At 42.6% G+C, this 17674-nt stretch overlaps 1 protein-coding gene across 2 annotated transcripts in view; it reads right to left on the bottom strand.

Moving 5' to 3' along the window:
• The window catches only part of LOC109405258 (homeobox protein extradenticle), a 136890-nt gene extending 120133 nt beyond the window's left edge, over positions 1-16757 (bottom strand). For both annotated transcript variants that reach the window (XM_019678290.3, XM_019678291.3), the window contains exon 1: positions 16015-16757. The gene's annotated coding sequence lies outside the window, so the exon portion shown is untranslated. The remainder of the gene's footprint in view (positions 1-16014) is intronic.
• Positions 16758-17674: the final 917 nt, after the last annotated feature.

Raw genomic sequence — 17674 nt, 5'->3', positions numbered from 1 at the left:
TGTGTGGATATTACATCTTCGGATGAACCTGATGTCTTTTCTTGTAGTTATGATTCTTTAGCTTCGGCTCGGAGTATTGTAACTATAGATTCGATTGAGTGGGCACTTAATAGCTTTGCTCCTTTCAAATCTCCTGGAGCAGATGGGATTTATCCTATTTTGCTTCAGAAGGGATTTGATTATTTCAAACATGTTTTGAAAAAACTACTTGTTTGCAGTTTTGCTACAGGGTATATTCCCAAACCCTGGCGGGATATTACTGTAAAGTTTATTCTGAAAGTGGGTCGTGCGTCGTATGAAGAAGCAAACAGTTTCAGACCTATCAGTTTGCCCTTTTTTCTTCTGAAATGCTTAGGACGCATTGTGGATCATCACATCCTTGAAATTGATCTAGCCAATGTGCCTCTTCATGGGAACCAACATGCCTACCAATCTGGTAAGTCCACTGTGACTCTTTTACACAAGGTTGTTTACGATATCGAGAAAGCATTCGCTCAAAAACAAACTTGTTTGGGTGTTTTCTTAGATATCGAGGGTGCCTTTGACAACGTGCCTTTCGATGCCATATTGGAAGCCGCACGGAGTCATGGTATATCTCCAATGATTTCCAATTGGATTCACCAAATGCTTAAAAAACGATATGTCTTCTCGACATTGCGTCTAGCAGGGATTAGGAAATTGAGTGTTTGTGGATGCCCCCAAGGGAGAGTCTTATCCCCGCTTTTGTGGAATCTCGTAGCAGATACGCTATTGAGGCAACTCAATAATAGCGGTTTTCCTACTTACGGTTTTGCCGACGACTACCTAACATTGTTAGTTGGTATGTGCATCAGCACCCTTTTCGACCTGATGCAAAACGCCCTTCAGATATATCTGAGGATAGAGTTGAGGGTTGGTGTCGCCAATATGGCCTTTCGGTTAATCCGAGTAAAACATCTATTGTTCTTTTTACGGAAAGGCGAAACCGTAATGGCGTTCGACCTTTGCGTCTCTTTGATTCTGAAATCGATGTGACTGAACAGGTAAAGTACGTTGGAGTCATTCTTGATTCCAAGCTTTCCTGGACACCTCACATTGAGTTCAGAATCAAGAAAGCTTGTATGGCCTTCGGGCAATGCCGGCGAACCTTTGGTACAACTTGGGGTCTTAAACCCAAGTATATCAGATAGATCTACACAACTGTTGTTCGGCCAATATTGGCCTATGGATGTCTTGTGTGGTGGCAAAAGCACGAAATGAGAACGATCCAATCAAAGTTAGACCATCTGCAAAGGATGTGCTTAATGGCGATGTCTGGAGCGTTCTCTTCAACTCCCACGGCAGCGCTCGAAGTTCTCTTTGACGTTGCCCCACTACACATTCATCTCAAACAAGAAGCACTTTCTTGCACTTACCGGTTACGGGTACTCGGGCTACTAGAGGAAACTCCTGTGAACCGCACATCAACACACACCTCGTTGTTTCCACTTTTGGTGAATTGGGACAAAATTGTCCTTGCTCCAAGTGATTTTACAATTGCATGTAATTTCCCATATAGGACATTTTCCACGAAATTCCCTTCCCGGGAAGAGTGGACATCTGGTTATCTGGAAAGAAGTATTTCAGACGGCATCGTATGTTACACTGTTTGCTCCCTTCTCGAAGGTCGAGCAGGTGCTGGCGTTTATTCTCGTGAGCTAAGGCTGTATCAGTCTTACTCACTTGGTAGACACTGCACCGTTTTTCAGGCCGAAATCTTTGCTCTTATGTGCGGAGTGCAATCAACACTTCAGCAGCACGTAATGGGCAAAGTAATATACTTCTGATCAGATAGCCAGGCTGCAATTAAGGTTGAAGGATTCGTCATTGGCAAAATCGTCATCATTGAAAATTCGAAAGCAGTTTTCTCGTTCAAAGATGAAACTTCCGCAATGAAAATGTATTCACTGTATTGCGGGTCCAGAATGGAGTACAGTGAATACATTTTCAATGCAATCATTCAAGTTTTGAGTGAGAAAACTGCTTTCAAATTTCTGATAACGACGATTTTATCAATGACGAATCCTTCAACCTTAACGCACTTGCTTCGGCCAACTCCAGGTCGAAGATAGTTATCGCTTGTTGAACTCAAATTGAGAGTCTGAATTCAGCAAACGCTGTTCACCTTGTATGGGTGACTGGCCATTCTTCCATCGCTGGAAACGAATTGGCTGATGAGTTAGCTCGCTCTGGAGCATCACATGACTTCATTGGCCCTGAGCCAGCTATTCCGGCATCGAAGTGTTGGATAAAGCTTCAGATTCACACCTGGGCTGTCACTCAACACAGACAATATAGGAATAGTTTGGAGTCATGTCGTAAAACAAAATTGTATAGTGCTGAGCCATCTCTACGGGTGGCGAAGTATCTAACTAATCTGTCTAAGCAGAATTGCAGCATGCTGGTCAAAGCATTGACTGGCCACTGCCGACTCAGCTATCACATGGCGAATATTCAGCAAGCTGATTCATTTGCCTGTGATAGCTGTGATGGAACTTCGTATCATCTGATATGTAACTGTCCAGTTTTCGCGCAACTGCGTTTCCGAGTATTCGGTAAACACTTATTAAGTGAAACTGACTTCAGAAACCTGAATGTTCAGGATATTCTGTTGTTCTTAACCCGCTGTGGTAAAGAGCTATAGGCTCTCTTTCGCTTTATGCGTTATTACAGTGCCCTTTTCAGGACACTGTTTGAACCCATTGTGGTACGCTTGTGCGTTATTACCCTCTTCCAGGGTATTTTTCCTATTTCCCTACCTGTCCCTATCCCCATCCAAATCCTTTTTCCTTGCTTTTCCCTCAGGTATGAAATACTTAGGCTGTTATTTTGGCGATGGCACAAATGTCCCAAATGGAGAATAACGTGCCTCTGGAGCCGGCCTTCTGATACCTGAAACCTGATAAGATCGACAGAGGAACTCGGATCAAGAAGGCTAGGGCTGCTATTGCGAATTTACGAAATATATGGAGATCAAATCAAATCAGTCAATGCATCAAATACGAATTTTCAATTCCAACGTGAAATCTGTGCTATTGTACGCCAGCGAAACGTGGTGCGTGTCAGCAGAGACCACACAGAAGCTACTGGTTTTTATCAAACGATGTGTGCGGTTTATAATTCGGGCCTGGTGGCCTCACAACTGGTTCTCGAATATTTACTGAGCTCCATCGACGATGCCATCAGGCATCGCAATCAACAGGAATCAACAGAAATTCGAGATGGTAAATGGTCGGCCACACACTACGAAAGGGTGAGACGAAATCTGCAAGCAAGCGCTAGATTGGAATTGGGCAGGACATTGCAACAGAGGCAGACCCAGTGACTCGTGGCGACGAAGCCTCGACAAGGAAATTGAGGAAATCGATAGGAATCTGACCTGAGCTCAGGTCAAGACTAAAGCGAACCACTGTCCATGATGGAGATCTTTCGCATAGGCCCTATGCATCCCCAGAGGTGGACGCCACAAGCATGATCATTTTGTGATAGGGATAATTCGATCTGACGTTTGGCTTGTGTCGTCTGACAGTTGATCGATTAGTTTTATGATCCATCTTATCGGTCATCCGCTTAACGATCATTAAATGTATAAATCAATTGTCCAGGATTTTAAAAATTTTATAGAATTTTCAAACTGAAAGCTTAACATGAAAGTGAAAAATTGATGACAAAAACAGCAAGGCTATCTTTTTCGTCCTATTCCGAGAACAGTGTAACTTTTAGACATGCTTGTTGTGATGATTGGTTGTAGTGCATGTTTTCTAAGATATAAGAACTACTCTGACATCTTAAATCCACAAAGCAAATGCCGTACCTGTTCGACCTGTTCCTCATTTCTACTAAGCCACCTTAAAAGATGCCATCAAGAGTCCTCAATCCCTTCGGGTGTCCTCCTTTGACGACATTAATGCATAGCTGTAGCCGCTGGCCTACCTGTCTTAAGACCGTCTTTTTGCCACCAGCCAGCCAGGCATCAGCTTCAGCAGCGTACCTTACCTATCTCGGTGCGAAATTTGCCCTGCCTCTTGGGGTGACAGCATAGACAAATAAAATATGCTGCTTTATGACATCGGGTTTGCTCTAGCGATAAAGTTGAACACTTTATGAGCACCTTGGCGGCCGGGCAGCGGGCGGGGCGGTAGCAATACCGATATTTGTCAGCCTCGCACTGGGAAGGCTGCTGTATCGCATTAGGGGGCAATTGGTGTGAAATGCGTCGGAATTAGGTCTGGTGGTTCACCCTAATATTAGTTTGAGATGCCACAAATTACAATAGTCCATTTTACGAGCCAATTTTATGAATGAATTTTGACAGGAGGTAGCGTCCAATAACCCGTGAAAATCAATTTCATCATCAACATTGTTGTCACTTCGTAAAATGGCTCATATTGCCGTTTTGATTGAGTCAAAGAGCTTAATCATAGGAAACGCACATAACAAAGAAATAAAAATTTCAGAACCTACAGCAATTAAGAAACAATGACAGAACAAGATATGAACCAGGTAGTTATACAGCTACAAAATGCTAAATTCGGAACATTTCAAGGGTATATTTGTTCACCAGACTATAATTAGCATGTTTGATAGCCTAGAAATTCCTAAGGTATAAAAAGGATGACTGGCATTATAGGAAAGTCAACTGAAATGCTAATACAATGACTTTTCTTGAATGTCGCATTCATCCCCGATCCCTGCCTCTAGCGAAATATGTATGTAAGAAGCACCGAAAGCGCTCCTCGCAAGCAGGTTGAGCCAAACGCCAAACTTTGGCCTCATCGGCGAACTGCCTCCTGCCAATGATCTGTCGAAATGTAATTTATTGATATAAACAAAGAAAGTGCTACTTCCCGGTAGCTATATCTCGTTCCATCTAGCTCGGTTTAAATTATTCATCCATTTTGACTAGTTATTTTTCGTTACTCCGCGCGCGCTGTTCTGTCGTGCCGTCGTCAGTTGCCACTTCGGCCTCGATGGGAAGGTACCTTACGACTCGCAGCAAAGGTAAGGCGAGGCTAAGAGCGACAGCGACGACGACGACGGCGGCTAGGCGATACTAACTAACAAACGGAAAGAAGGGAAGATACCCGGAGGAGGGACAACGATAAAGATCCGTGCCTAGCTAGAACACATGGGGAATTTACTTGCGCGGGAACGAGGCGAGCGAGATGTGAAGTAGAAAAAGTCAAATATATTTATAGGGGAGTACAGGCAACTATCGGCGGCAAGTGTGAAAAGTCACCCACACAATTGCAGCGGCTGTACAGGGGCGGTCATGGGCGTATTCCGAGTTGATGTGGGGTGTTTTTCAGGGATTGGGTTATTGACTAAATATATTCACAATTTGGTTAACAGTATACATTCTTAGATTCATTCAGGGATGTCCTTTGCATGTAGCAGGATTAAACTAAAGGAAACAAGGGACGAGACTCTAGACGTAAACACTGCTCAAGAAATTACCAAATGTTTATGGTGACTTGGTGCATCACTGATCTTTTATAGGAATGATTGACTTTTCGTTTTTCAATTATTGTTTGCCTCGCGTTATTGAAGTGATAAAAAATGGGCAATTCTGCAGTCACGCAGCAGAAAAAGTATCATCACACTCACCCTTAGTGAGCATATGGGATGATAATTTTTCATACAATTATGTGCTTTGGTTACTAAATTTTATCAATTTGAAATTAAATTGGCCAGACGAAGTTAAGCATCTGGGACTTTTCCTAGATAAACACTTAACTTTTAAGAGTTTCATAGAAAATATTCAAACTAAGAGTAATAAATACCTGAAGTGATTATACCCACCCATTAACCCTCGAGCGATCGCGCTGTTGTATTTTGCACTATACGTTGAAAAAGTTTCGCTTTTTATATTACTTGTATAATCTCACGCTCCCATATTCATCCTATTCGAAAACAAGCGATTATGGCACCGATTGATTCCGTTCTTTTTGTTTCCATGCGACAAACAAATTTTTGATAATTTTCAGACCAGCCATGTCGTATGCTGTCCCAATATGGTTGAGCTGTTATATCAATGAGGATTTAAAATAAAAATTTGAAAATACAATCCGCTACTTTTGCGTACAGTTTTCAAGATAACAGTTTAAAGTTGGTTCTATTCGTGTGTTTTGTTAAAATTGTGTCAGTGTGGTAGGTTGGTTTCGTCGTCAAAACAGTCAACACCTATTTCAATAAAATCAAGTCTAGCGTAACATGTGATAAGGGCCTAAGTCCAAAATGTAAACATTGAGAAATCTGCTTGAGAAGGTTTCCATGTATATTCATAAACCGTATATAGAATTCAAACACTGTATTAGTTACACTTATGCAGCAAATAATGCGTATGACTGCTCCCTACATGCTGTCTAGCGCCAAAAATAGCATACTACATTGAAATTCGTATAAAAATTAAATTTTCGAACAGCGACGGACATTGGCCCTTTTGAAAATTTTATTTGACTTGGGCCCCAATACTTTGGCCTTTTGATAATAAGCAAACGACTTAGGCCCTAGTACTTTGACCCTATGATCAACTATGAATCGACTTAGGCCCTTTTGAATTGAGCTTATTTTGAGTAAAAATAAGTTAGTTTGCATAAGTTTTCTTATATTTTACGTGATTATGCAAGATAGAATCAGATTCAAATCAAAACCATGAAAAATCCAAGTAACGTGCCAAAGGGCCTAAGTAAAATTGAGATCTAGTTCCACTTGGGCCCTTTTACTTCGACTTAGGCCCAAAAGCAACTACGATTTTACTAAGGGCCTTTTGAAAAATCATCAAGAAAGTCATGTTAAAATGGGTTTTTGGCGAGGATGAGGAAGTGTATCGATAGATTACGTGAAACTTGATAGGAATAACGGAAAATCTCGTTTGTTTACATTTTCGACTTAGGCCCTTATCACATGTTACGCTAGAAGTACAATACATGTGCCGTAAATGTACAAAACAAACCAAAGGGAGCTGCATCAAACTCCGTTAACACAATTCTGACAAGCAATAACAGTTTCTTACCGATTTGGTCAACACCTGCTTGTCAAAATTTTCTTACCGTATTGGCAACATCACAATTTGGCAACATAAAATACCCCTCGTGTTGCTGAAATCGGTAAGAAACTATATAACATTTTATGAAAAATATTCAAAACGAACAATTTCCTTTAATATAGCCTGACATTTACGAAGAATGCAAATGTTCAAACAAAAATGACATGTCGATCTCAATTTTGGAGTAGATCAACCATGAAAAGGTAGTGTTGAATAATCTAAAGTTTAAATACACAAAAATATAAACATTAAAAAATCATGAAAAGAGCGAAACAATCATTGCAAACTTCAGCTTGTTCTGTGCCTCCTAGAAGTATTTCAATTTTTTATGCAAACTTTCTCAGCGTACACTGGAACTTTGGCTGGGGGTACATAAATTAAAAAGAGCATGAAAAGAGGGAATTTTGTGAATTAATCTAGTCTAGGCTTCAATGAGGAAACTAATCGCAAGAACAGGTTTTGCTCGTGGGCGTTTGAATTGGGACCGAGGGCATTTCCAGGAAGTTCCTAGAGATCCTAAAAGAAATGAGTACCAAGGCACAGTGATGCGTTGCTGAGCAAAAGACAGCCAAAACCTCTTAAACAAAACCCTTAAAACACATGAAAATCACGAAATCTATCGCAAATTTTCGCAAAGTAAATCATATACCAATGGTAAGCACTGATCTTAGGCTTTCAAAATCACACAGCCACATCGCTGGCGTGCGCATCCTACTATAATTTTTGATCAATTTTAACTCAAAAGACGTTGTAGACCTTGAGACCTTGTAGTACCCTCTGAAACCCACTGTGGGAGCCCCTGAATTAACCTGAAACGCCCGTAATTCCTCTGAAACCCACTGTACGCTACTGAGATCCCCTGATATGCCCCTGAAACCCCTGGAAAACCCCTTGGAAGCTACCTGAAACCTCCCCCCCTCACCGGAAAACAGCTTGAAACGCCCCTGAGCCCTCATCATATCCCTGGAACCTCCTGGGACCCCATGAAACGCCATTATAGTAGCCACAGCTGTAAATGCGTGCGTATTCAGCATAAACAGTGTTGGTAAAAACTCAAATTCTCAAATCTCACGGTTGAATTGCTTCACGCGCGATTCTTGCCTCGCCAAACCCACCGCCGAAAAAATCATGCATGAATTGACTCGTGATTTCATTCATTGCTTTGGTTCTTGGTGTTCTTTTATTTACATCGAAGTTTTTAGGATTATATTATAGAACAAAAGGAAATCTAGCGTACAATATCATTGAATGCCGTTCAAATTGATTTGGATTCGTTTTACAAGCGAACGAGATTTCAGCGCTTGACTCGTGAGAGCGAGATTTTACATGAAAATCTCGCGCGTGATAAAATGATTCACACGGTTACAGAAGTTACACAGATTTGTGTACTACTAGATCAGCCTCACCGCTGTGTCAAATGTACACAGATACTTTTCCGGCTCCAGCGCTGGCATGAAAACAAAATTAACAATTATTTTTGCACTGATCGATTCCTGATAATGCATGTCATCGTTCAGAGAAAATTAGTTATGAACTTTGCTCCCATACCAGCGCTAGAGCCAGAAAAGTGACTGTGTACATTTGACACAGGGGTGGAGGCTGATCTAGAAGTACACAAATCTGTGTACATTGTACACAAGCCTGTGTACATTGTACACAAGCCTGTGTTGTTTCATTTTAGGGTGCAGAATAGCGCGCGAGCTTGCTCACACAGGAGCGGTTAATGAATGCGCTTTGAGTGTGATTTTACCAACACTGAGCATAAACATGGTGAGGGTGACGAGTTGGATTCCCGGTCAGTACAGGCAGGCTTGACAGAAACTCCCTCGCGAGAAAATGAGGAAGCGATTTCGGCGATTTTCTGAGGAGTGAAAATAAAACTCAGAAATCACAACGCAAATCCTCAACAGCAGCGAGTGCGAGCTTGCCGCGCAGCGAGGAGTTCGTCCAACACTCATAATTGCTTGTTGTGTGTCTCACGTCCACTCACACTCAATAAGCTCTCGCGAGTTCCACTCCCATACAAAGAAAGACTCTCGAGGCGAAAATCGCACTCAAAAACCCGAAATAATCATCGGCTCTTTTTTCGTTCCCCTCTTCCTCGCTCAGTTTTTATTGCCTCTCTGTTTGGGTTTCGTTCGCTCCCTCGCGACGAAGCAAATGCAAAACACCGCTCTAGAGCATGTTGCAAAACTCTATTGATTTCGATGAGGATTATCAAGCCTGAGTACAGGAACTTTTCGGTAAGGATTTTTTTTAACTTCCTTGGGCATAGCGTATCTTCGTGCCTACCACTCGTTATACACAGGCATAACGGTCATTGGCAGAAGAAGTTCTCAGTTGATAATTGTGGAATTCTGAGGATGGAAGCTGAGAAGCAGGCTTTGTCCCAATGGAGAAGCTACGCCAATAAGAAGAAGAACTACATAACACTAAAACATTCCTGAGACCACCTGGAACCCCCCTGGAGCCTTCCTGAGACCCTCAGAAATGCCTTTGAGACTTCGTGAAGCACCCTGAGACCTCGTGGTACCTCCCCCTGAAATCCTCTAGGGGCGCCTGAATCCACATGAAACTTAGTATAGACTCTTTGGAATCCACCTGGCATCGCTTGAAACGGCCATGAAACATCCGGAAATGCCCCTGAGACCCACTGGAACACCCTGAGTAGTACCAGGGCTTGTGAGTTATACTACAAAGTGTTGAAAATAATTGTACAGAAAGACATCTGTTTCCACAGTACATCAACCTTCTCCCCCTCACATCTGAAATCCTCTGGGAGCCCCTGAAAGAAACAATTGTGATGTGATGCTTTTTTGTACAATCGTCTAATAAAGGTCGTAGACACTCGTCGTGCAACTAGCTGCTTATGTCATAATAAAAAGCTTTCTACGGCAATTATTCCACTATAATACATTCAAAACATAAAGAACTATTTCTATTTATAGTTTTGATTGAATTAAGGTTGAAGGATTCGTCATTGACAAAATCGTCATCATTGAAAATTGGAAAGCAGTTTTCTCGTTCAAAGATGAAGTTTCCGCAATGAAAATGTATTCACTGTATTGCGGGTGCAAAATGGAGTACCGTGAATACATTTTCAATGCAATCATTCAATTTTTCAGTGAGAAAACTGCTTTCGAATTTCTGATGACGACGATTTTGTCAATGACGAATCCTTCAACCTTAATGCTACAAAAATGTTTTTTAAACGTTTGTTCATTATTGCTGGACTAATAAATTAGCAAAAACGTATTGTTTTTGTTTATTTTTAATATTTCCATAATTGCAAATTAATAACCAAGACGGTCGAAAATCAACCAACATCTGGACCATTTCCACAAAATTCATCATAACTCAGGAACGGTGAAAAAACACATCTTGGAAATTTTACAGAATATAGCTAATGTAATTCCCTTCCACAAATATTTTTTAAGAATTTTTCCGGACTTCGAAAAAAGTTTTTCCGACTTTTCCAACCGATTTTCCTCAACAGTGGAGAATTTTGTGGAAAACAATTTTCATTTTGTTTTTTTTTTTTTGGATTGCTGGGAAAATTTGCTTACGATTTCACACAAAAACATTGCGTCGACGATGCTTCGTTCTTAAGCTATGATTTTTCAAAAATACGGCCCATATAGCACAGTAAATTTTAAATTAAACAAAATTGGTCATAACTCAGGAACGGAGAAAAGCCACATCTTGATAATTTCACAGAATATAGTTTATGTAATTCCAATCCAAAAATATTTTATTTTGAATTTTCCTGGAGTGCAAAACCACTCCGACCACTATCTGGTGATGGTCAAACTGCGCCCAAAAGTCTCCGTCATCAGCAATGTACGGTACCGGCGACCGCCACGGTACAACCTAGAGCGACTGAAGCAACCGGATGTCGCCTCAGCATACGCGCAGAATCTCGAAGCCGCGTTGCCTGACGAGGGCGAGCTCGATGAGGCCCCTTTAGAGGACTGCTGGAGTACAGTGAAAGCAGCCATCAACGACGCAGCCGAGAGCACCATCGGGTACGTGGAACGGAATCGACGGAACGAATGGTTCGACGAAGAGTGCAGAACGGTTTTGGAGGAGAAGAAGGCAGCGAGGGCGGTAATGCTGCAGCAAGGGACTCGTCAGAACGTGGAACGTTACAAACAGAAGCGGAAACAGCAGACCCGCCTCTTTCGGGAGAAAAAGCGCCGCCTGGAAGAAGCGGAGTGTGAAGAAATGGAACTGCTGTGCCGTTCCCAAGAAACACGGAAGTTCTATCAGAAGCTCAACGCATCCCGCAACGGCTTCGTGCCGCGAGCCGAAATATGCAGGGATAAAGACGGAGGCCTCTTGACGGACGGACGTGAGGTGATCGAAAGGTGGAAGCAGCACTTCGATCAGCACCTGAACGGCGTGGAGAGCGTAGGCACGGGAGCCCACGGCAACGGAAGGAACGACGACGCCAGTGCAGCGGAGGACGGAAATGAACCAACTCCCACGCTGAGCGAAGTTAAGGATGCCATTCACCAGCTCAAAACCAACAAAGCAGCTGGTAAGGATGGTATCGCAGCTGAACTCATCAAGATGGGCCCAGAAAAGTTGGCCACCTGTCTGCATCGGCTGATAGTCAGGATCTGGGAAACCGAACAGCTACCGGAGGAGTGGAAGGAAGGGGTAATCTGCCCCATTCACAAGAAAGGCGACCATTTGGAATGTGAGAACTTCAGGGCGATCACTATTTTGAATGCTGCCTACAAAGCGCTATCCCAGATCATCTTCCGTCGTCTGTCACCTAAAACAAATGAGTTCGTGGGAAGTTATCAAGCCGGCTTCATCGACGGCCGGTCGACAACGGACCAGATCTTTACCGTACGGCAAATCCTCCAGAAATGCCGTGAATACCAGGTCCCAACGCACCACCTGTTCATCGACTTCAAAGCGGCATACGATAGTATCGACCGCGCAGAGCTATGGAGAATCATGGACGAAAACGGCTTCCCCGGGAAGCTGACTAGACTGATTAAAGCAACGATGGACGGTGTGCAAAACTGCGTAAGGGTTTCGGGTGAACTATCCAGTTCATTCGTTTCTCGCCGGGGACTGCGACAAGGTGACGGACTCTCATGTCTACTCTTCAACATCGCGCTGGAAGGTGTGATGCGACGAGCCGGGCTCAACAGCCGGGGAACGATTTTCACAAAATCCGGTCAATTTGTGTGCTTCGCGGACGACATGGACATTATCACTAGAACATTTGGAACGGTGGCAGAACTGTACACCCGCCTGAAACGCGAAGCAGCAAAGGTCGGACTGGTGGTGAATGCCTCAAAAACAAAGTACATGCTGGTAGGCGGAACCGAAAACGACCGGATCCGTCTGGGTAGTAATGTTACGATAGACGGGGATACTTTCGAGGTGGTGGAGGAATTCGTCTACCTCGGATCCTTACTGACGGCTGACAACAACGTGAGCCGAGAAATTCGGAGGCGCATCATCAGCGGAAGTCGGGCCTACTACGGGCTCCAGAAGAAACTGCGGTCGAAAAAGATTCACCCACGCACCAAATGCACCATGTACAAAACGCTAATAAGACCGGTGATCCTCTACGGGCACGAAACATGGACCATGCTCGAGGAGGACCTACAAGCACTCGGAGTTTTCGAGCGACGCGTGCTAAGAACGATCTTCGGCGGTGTGCAGGAGAACGGTGTGTGGCGGAGAAGAATGAACCACGAGCTCGTTGCACTTTACGGCGAACCCAGCATCCAGAAGGTGGCCAAAGCCGGAAGGATACGTTGGGCAGGGCATGTTGCAAGAATGCCGGACAACAACCCTGCAAAGCTGGTGTTTGCAACTGATCCGGTTGGCACAAGAAGACGTGGAGCGCAGAGAGCACGATGGGCGGACCAGGTGGAGCGTGACTTGGCGAGCATTGGGCGCGACCGAGGATGGAGAGCGGCAGCCACGAACCGTGTATTATGGAGAAATATTGTTGATTCAGTTTTATCTTGAATTTGATGTAATACTAAATAAATGAATGAATGAAGTGCAAAAATAGTTTTTCAGACTTTTCTAACCGATTTTCCTAATCAGTGGATCCCTTTTCATTTTGTATATTTTTCAATTGCTGAGATAATTTGCTTATGATTTCACTTAAAAAAAGTTCTACGATGTTTTGTTCTTGAGTTATGATTTTTCAAAGTAGGTGGTGTCTATGGAAAATGTTGGTTTTCCACTGTAGTTTTGCGGAAAATTAGGTGATCCTGTTTTTTTTTCAATTTTATTTTTGATCATATATATATGAACCCTAGTATTCCACCGTGAGTCATATGTGGAATAATGGCTTCTAACGCATCGGAAGCAGCTTATTTTCAAGCACTATTACAACGCTAATAAGCAATGAATAGAAATACTTGAACAACTTTCTTTAAACTTCTGTTACCAGTTACATGATGAGCAAGTGTTTTTTATACTGATTGAAATGTTTATTTGTCACTTTGATAAACACGTGTTTGTACATAATCTTGTTCAACTATTGGCACTATTGTAGAACATTTGTTAAACTGACCTGCTTATTAATGGTTTTGAATTGTTATTTGGGCTGATACGCCCCTGAGACCTCCAAATACCCCCTGAAACTTCTCTGAGAATTCTTGGTAACACCTTAAACCCTCTGAATATTCCTTGAAACGCTTCAGATATCTGGTATCCCTCTGAATCGCCTTGGGACTCAAAACGCCCATGCAATCTCCTTTTGGTCTCCACTTTAAACGCGCTCTGGTCACTGTTGTCATACACAGCAAATAATTTTGTATTATCCAGGCACGTGTGGCACTGGTGGCACTGGAGGCACTGGTGTTGTATCGTTTTTCGAACGTAACTTCACTTGATTGCATCGTTTTACAAAAATTATCACACTAACCATGTACATCTTGATTGGTACCGGAGAGTGTCAACAAACCCGTTCCAGCAGATACCTAGAAGCAGTACCATATTTATCATCCTGGAAGGTGGAATAGCCGAGGGGTAACGGACGGGTCAGTATACCAATCCGTGCCACAACAGTAGACGTCCATCAACTGACGTAAAATGAACGTGAACTTCATCCGACTGTTCATTTGGCCTAACCTAATTTGATGTTTGGCCTAACACAATTTTGATGTTTGGCGGTGCGATAACTGCAAATTTGTTGCACTTACCGGACTTTCAGTTGAAAAGCAGTTAAACCGTTTCCACCGACCGAACGTCTACTGTATTTTACTTTTACATTACTTGTCTGTCGATTCGGTTCTAGCGATTACCTGACCTACTTTCAAGCTGCGTCGCCTAATTTGCTACATGGAAAAGATGTAATTTGTACATCACTTTTACGACGTGGCATTAATCATAATCGCCAATCGAAACATTGACATTTTTGATAGTTATTAACGCTGTTTTCGATCGGTTTTTAAGATCTTGCAAATCTCGATTAAAGAAAATCGCGATTTGACATTTTACAATTAATATGTAGGCAATCGGACTACATTTAATATGGAAATAGTGTCTTTATATTTATTTGAATCTGAAAAGTCGATATAAACGTTTTCATGGATGGTGATTTATTTATTTTAAGGTTGCAGCCAAAATTCCATAACAATCGAATCGCTAGAAAAAGAGATTTTGATTCCTGAACATGATTATTTTGTATGGAAAACGGCTCTGTCTTTATACTTATTTCTCGCACTGTAGTAGCATTGTTCATCCACCGAGTAATTCAAACACCGTCGGTGATTCCAATTCTGTAGTGCACCTCCTTGTCATTTGATCACTACCGATACCTAGTAAGCGTTTTGAGAAATACAGCGTGTATGGTATTGGGCGATTACATTTTTGTGACGACGATTTTAAACGCAATTTGTTTTAATTGATACGTCTGCTTGTTTGTCTTTAACCAAGACTCGGTACAAACAGAACAAAACTATCGCCAGATGGATTATAGGCAATTCGTTTACTGAGAATGGCAATATAATATAAAGTCGTTCTTCTGGTATTTGCTCTTGGATCGGGGTAAATATAGATAAGCGCGGAGTGATTCTAATTCATCCGACGTATCGATCCCTTAGTTTGTGCCTCCTTAAGGGAGGCTGGTATACATTGGCTGGTATACAAGTTTTGTGTTTTTCGTCAATTGCTTTGGCGTTGAGTTTTCGTGTTCGGTGGGTTAGAAATTATGGGTAGAGTATGAAAGGTGGTGTGTAATATTATATCTCCAATGGATCAGAGCTGTCTGCTCAACTTAGTGAGTACTTCCCCAGCTACTCTGAGCTGCCATTGTCAATTGATCATCCGTTTTCCTGGCGGCGAGTTTTAAGATCCTGAAGTGAGTACAGATAGTTTGTTTCATAGATAAGTTGCATAATATAGCATATTCCAATTGCTAAAAAGCATAGCTTTCGGTAATAAAACAGAGCCTTATGCACATAACTTGGTTGAAAATTGTACGGAAAGGCTTATATTAAACTATCTTGCACAACTGACCAGAAAATAAACCAGACTCTCGTGCCTGAGCACGCCGTTGCACTTAATCCGCGATTTACCAATACAAATGTGCGGGGGAAGGTGCTTCGTGAACTTCTTCCAGCAATCAAGCGCGGGGCCGCTAGCAGCAGGTTCTAAACTGGTCGAAGACGAGCGCTTCATTCATGGGCTAAAGTTAGCTGCTGCTGTTGTTGCTTATTTCCCGTTTATCGTCGTCGTCCGTTTTCCTTGCCTTCTTAGTAGACGGCATCCAGACCATCATCACAGCGCGCAGCGAGCAGCGGTTCGATGAATTCTGTGGCGTTTTCTTACTGCTCCCGCACACCAACACCAACACACTGCGGGGTTGAATTTACATACGCCTCGAGAATGCTACAGATTTACCATTGCTAATCCGACCCCATCTTCGAATGTTGAGAAGAAATGGAGGAACGTTGCTTTACCTTCTATTCGATGTACTCCCAGCCGATCCGAAGCACAAAAAAAAAGAACTGCCTTCAGCAGTTCATAAACACACTCTGTACAACACTTGAACTCTAAATATTATCAATGGATCCAAAAATATATTGACACCTCTCTTTTTCTCTTGTCATACACAACACACAAAATACACTAGAATACGCGTTGGAGGAAACAAACACTTCCACTTCTTTTTCTGATTATTGCTTCTGGTGGCACTGCTTCAATTTACAAGATTTTTCTTTTTTCAATCCGGAGCCGAAAAAGCTCCTTCTGCTGCTTCTGCTGCTCCACCTCCTTCAAGAACCGTCTCTTATAATCCTAAAATTTTACGTATACGGCGTTGAACTTCAACCTTATCGAATTCACACTAAGCTAGTATAGTTTGCATTTGCGTATACACGGTTCCCGTAACAAAACGCGATAAAAATGCGATTTTCAGCGAATGAATTTGATTTTCTTCATCGCCGAAAACCGAGCTGGGCTAGTTGATGCTGAATGGCGCTGGGGACACACACAGTACGACGGACGAGATCGACCCGACGACGAGCAACCAGAGGAGTGTTTTAATGGCCGACGCGAAACACACAAAAGATTTTTCGACTCCGCACTCTTCTTCACTCCGATATAATACTTGCTCTCTCGCAGGCTGCTGCTGGCCGACGATGTGCAACCCAGGGCCACCGCCGTCGTCTGTGTCTCTGAAGAGATGGCCGTAGACTACACCGCAAACACACAGACAGGGGATGCTCGCTCCGTTCCGGAGAAAAAGCAGCGATAGTGTGAGAATGTTTGTGGGTTCGGTGTCCGAAAGTCGAAAAATTAGGGAGCGATTGCGCAGGGCTGTTGCGTTGACGGGTGCAAAGAGAGACATCTGTGAGTTAAAACGAGCATATGAGAGCAAAATGACAGCTTTGAATTGACTGGTTTTATTTGAATTAAAAATGCATAAATTAATATTGTGTTTCCAGTTCAAAACCGAATTAGCGACATTTTTTCTTTTACTTCCGCTGCTTTTGCCTTGCGTTATACACTATGTCGGAAGTGGGGCGCTGTATAGAATACCAGGTGTACAATACAGCGCCCCACTTCCGACATTGTGTTTAACGCAAGGCAAAAGCAGCGCAAGTAAAAGAAAAAATGTCGCTAATTCGGTTTTGAACTGGAAACATAATAATGGTTACCAGGCGCTCGAGCGCGTACCCGACAAAAAGCGGTAAAAAGCTAGGCAGTTAACGTGACCAAGTGGGCCTTAAGCGGGTACGCAATGGAATACAGTCGAGACTCTTATAAGATCACTGCTTGGGGGGCGCAATAGGCATCCGCTTAATAGGAGACTAAGAGTGTTGACGCGCCAGTGAATACTGGTCACCCTAGAAACATGCAATTGCTGATTGTGTTGATAGAGAGAAGGAACAAAAGTAAAAAGAGTGCACGGCAGTAAAGGTAGTTCAATTAGTTTGATAACAAATTAAATAGTATCGGTTTGAAACCAAATTCAAAGTGAATAACGGCACTGATTGTTGTGAGTAGAATAATGAATTATTTATATTAGATGCAATTTTTAATAAAGAATTTATAGTTCAAGCAGATCAACCAAAATAAACGACTTTCGGTCTGCTATGAAACACAATGTCTCGCTTA

Source organism: Aedes albopictus, chromosome 3 (genome assembly GCF_035046485.1).
Source record: "Aedes albopictus strain Foshan chromosome 3, AalbF5, whole genome shotgun sequence".
Lineage (NCBI taxonomy): Eukaryota > Metazoa > Arthropoda > Insecta > Diptera > Culicidae > Aedes > Aedes albopictus.
This window is presented reverse-complemented; position numbering and strand designations above follow the sequence as displayed.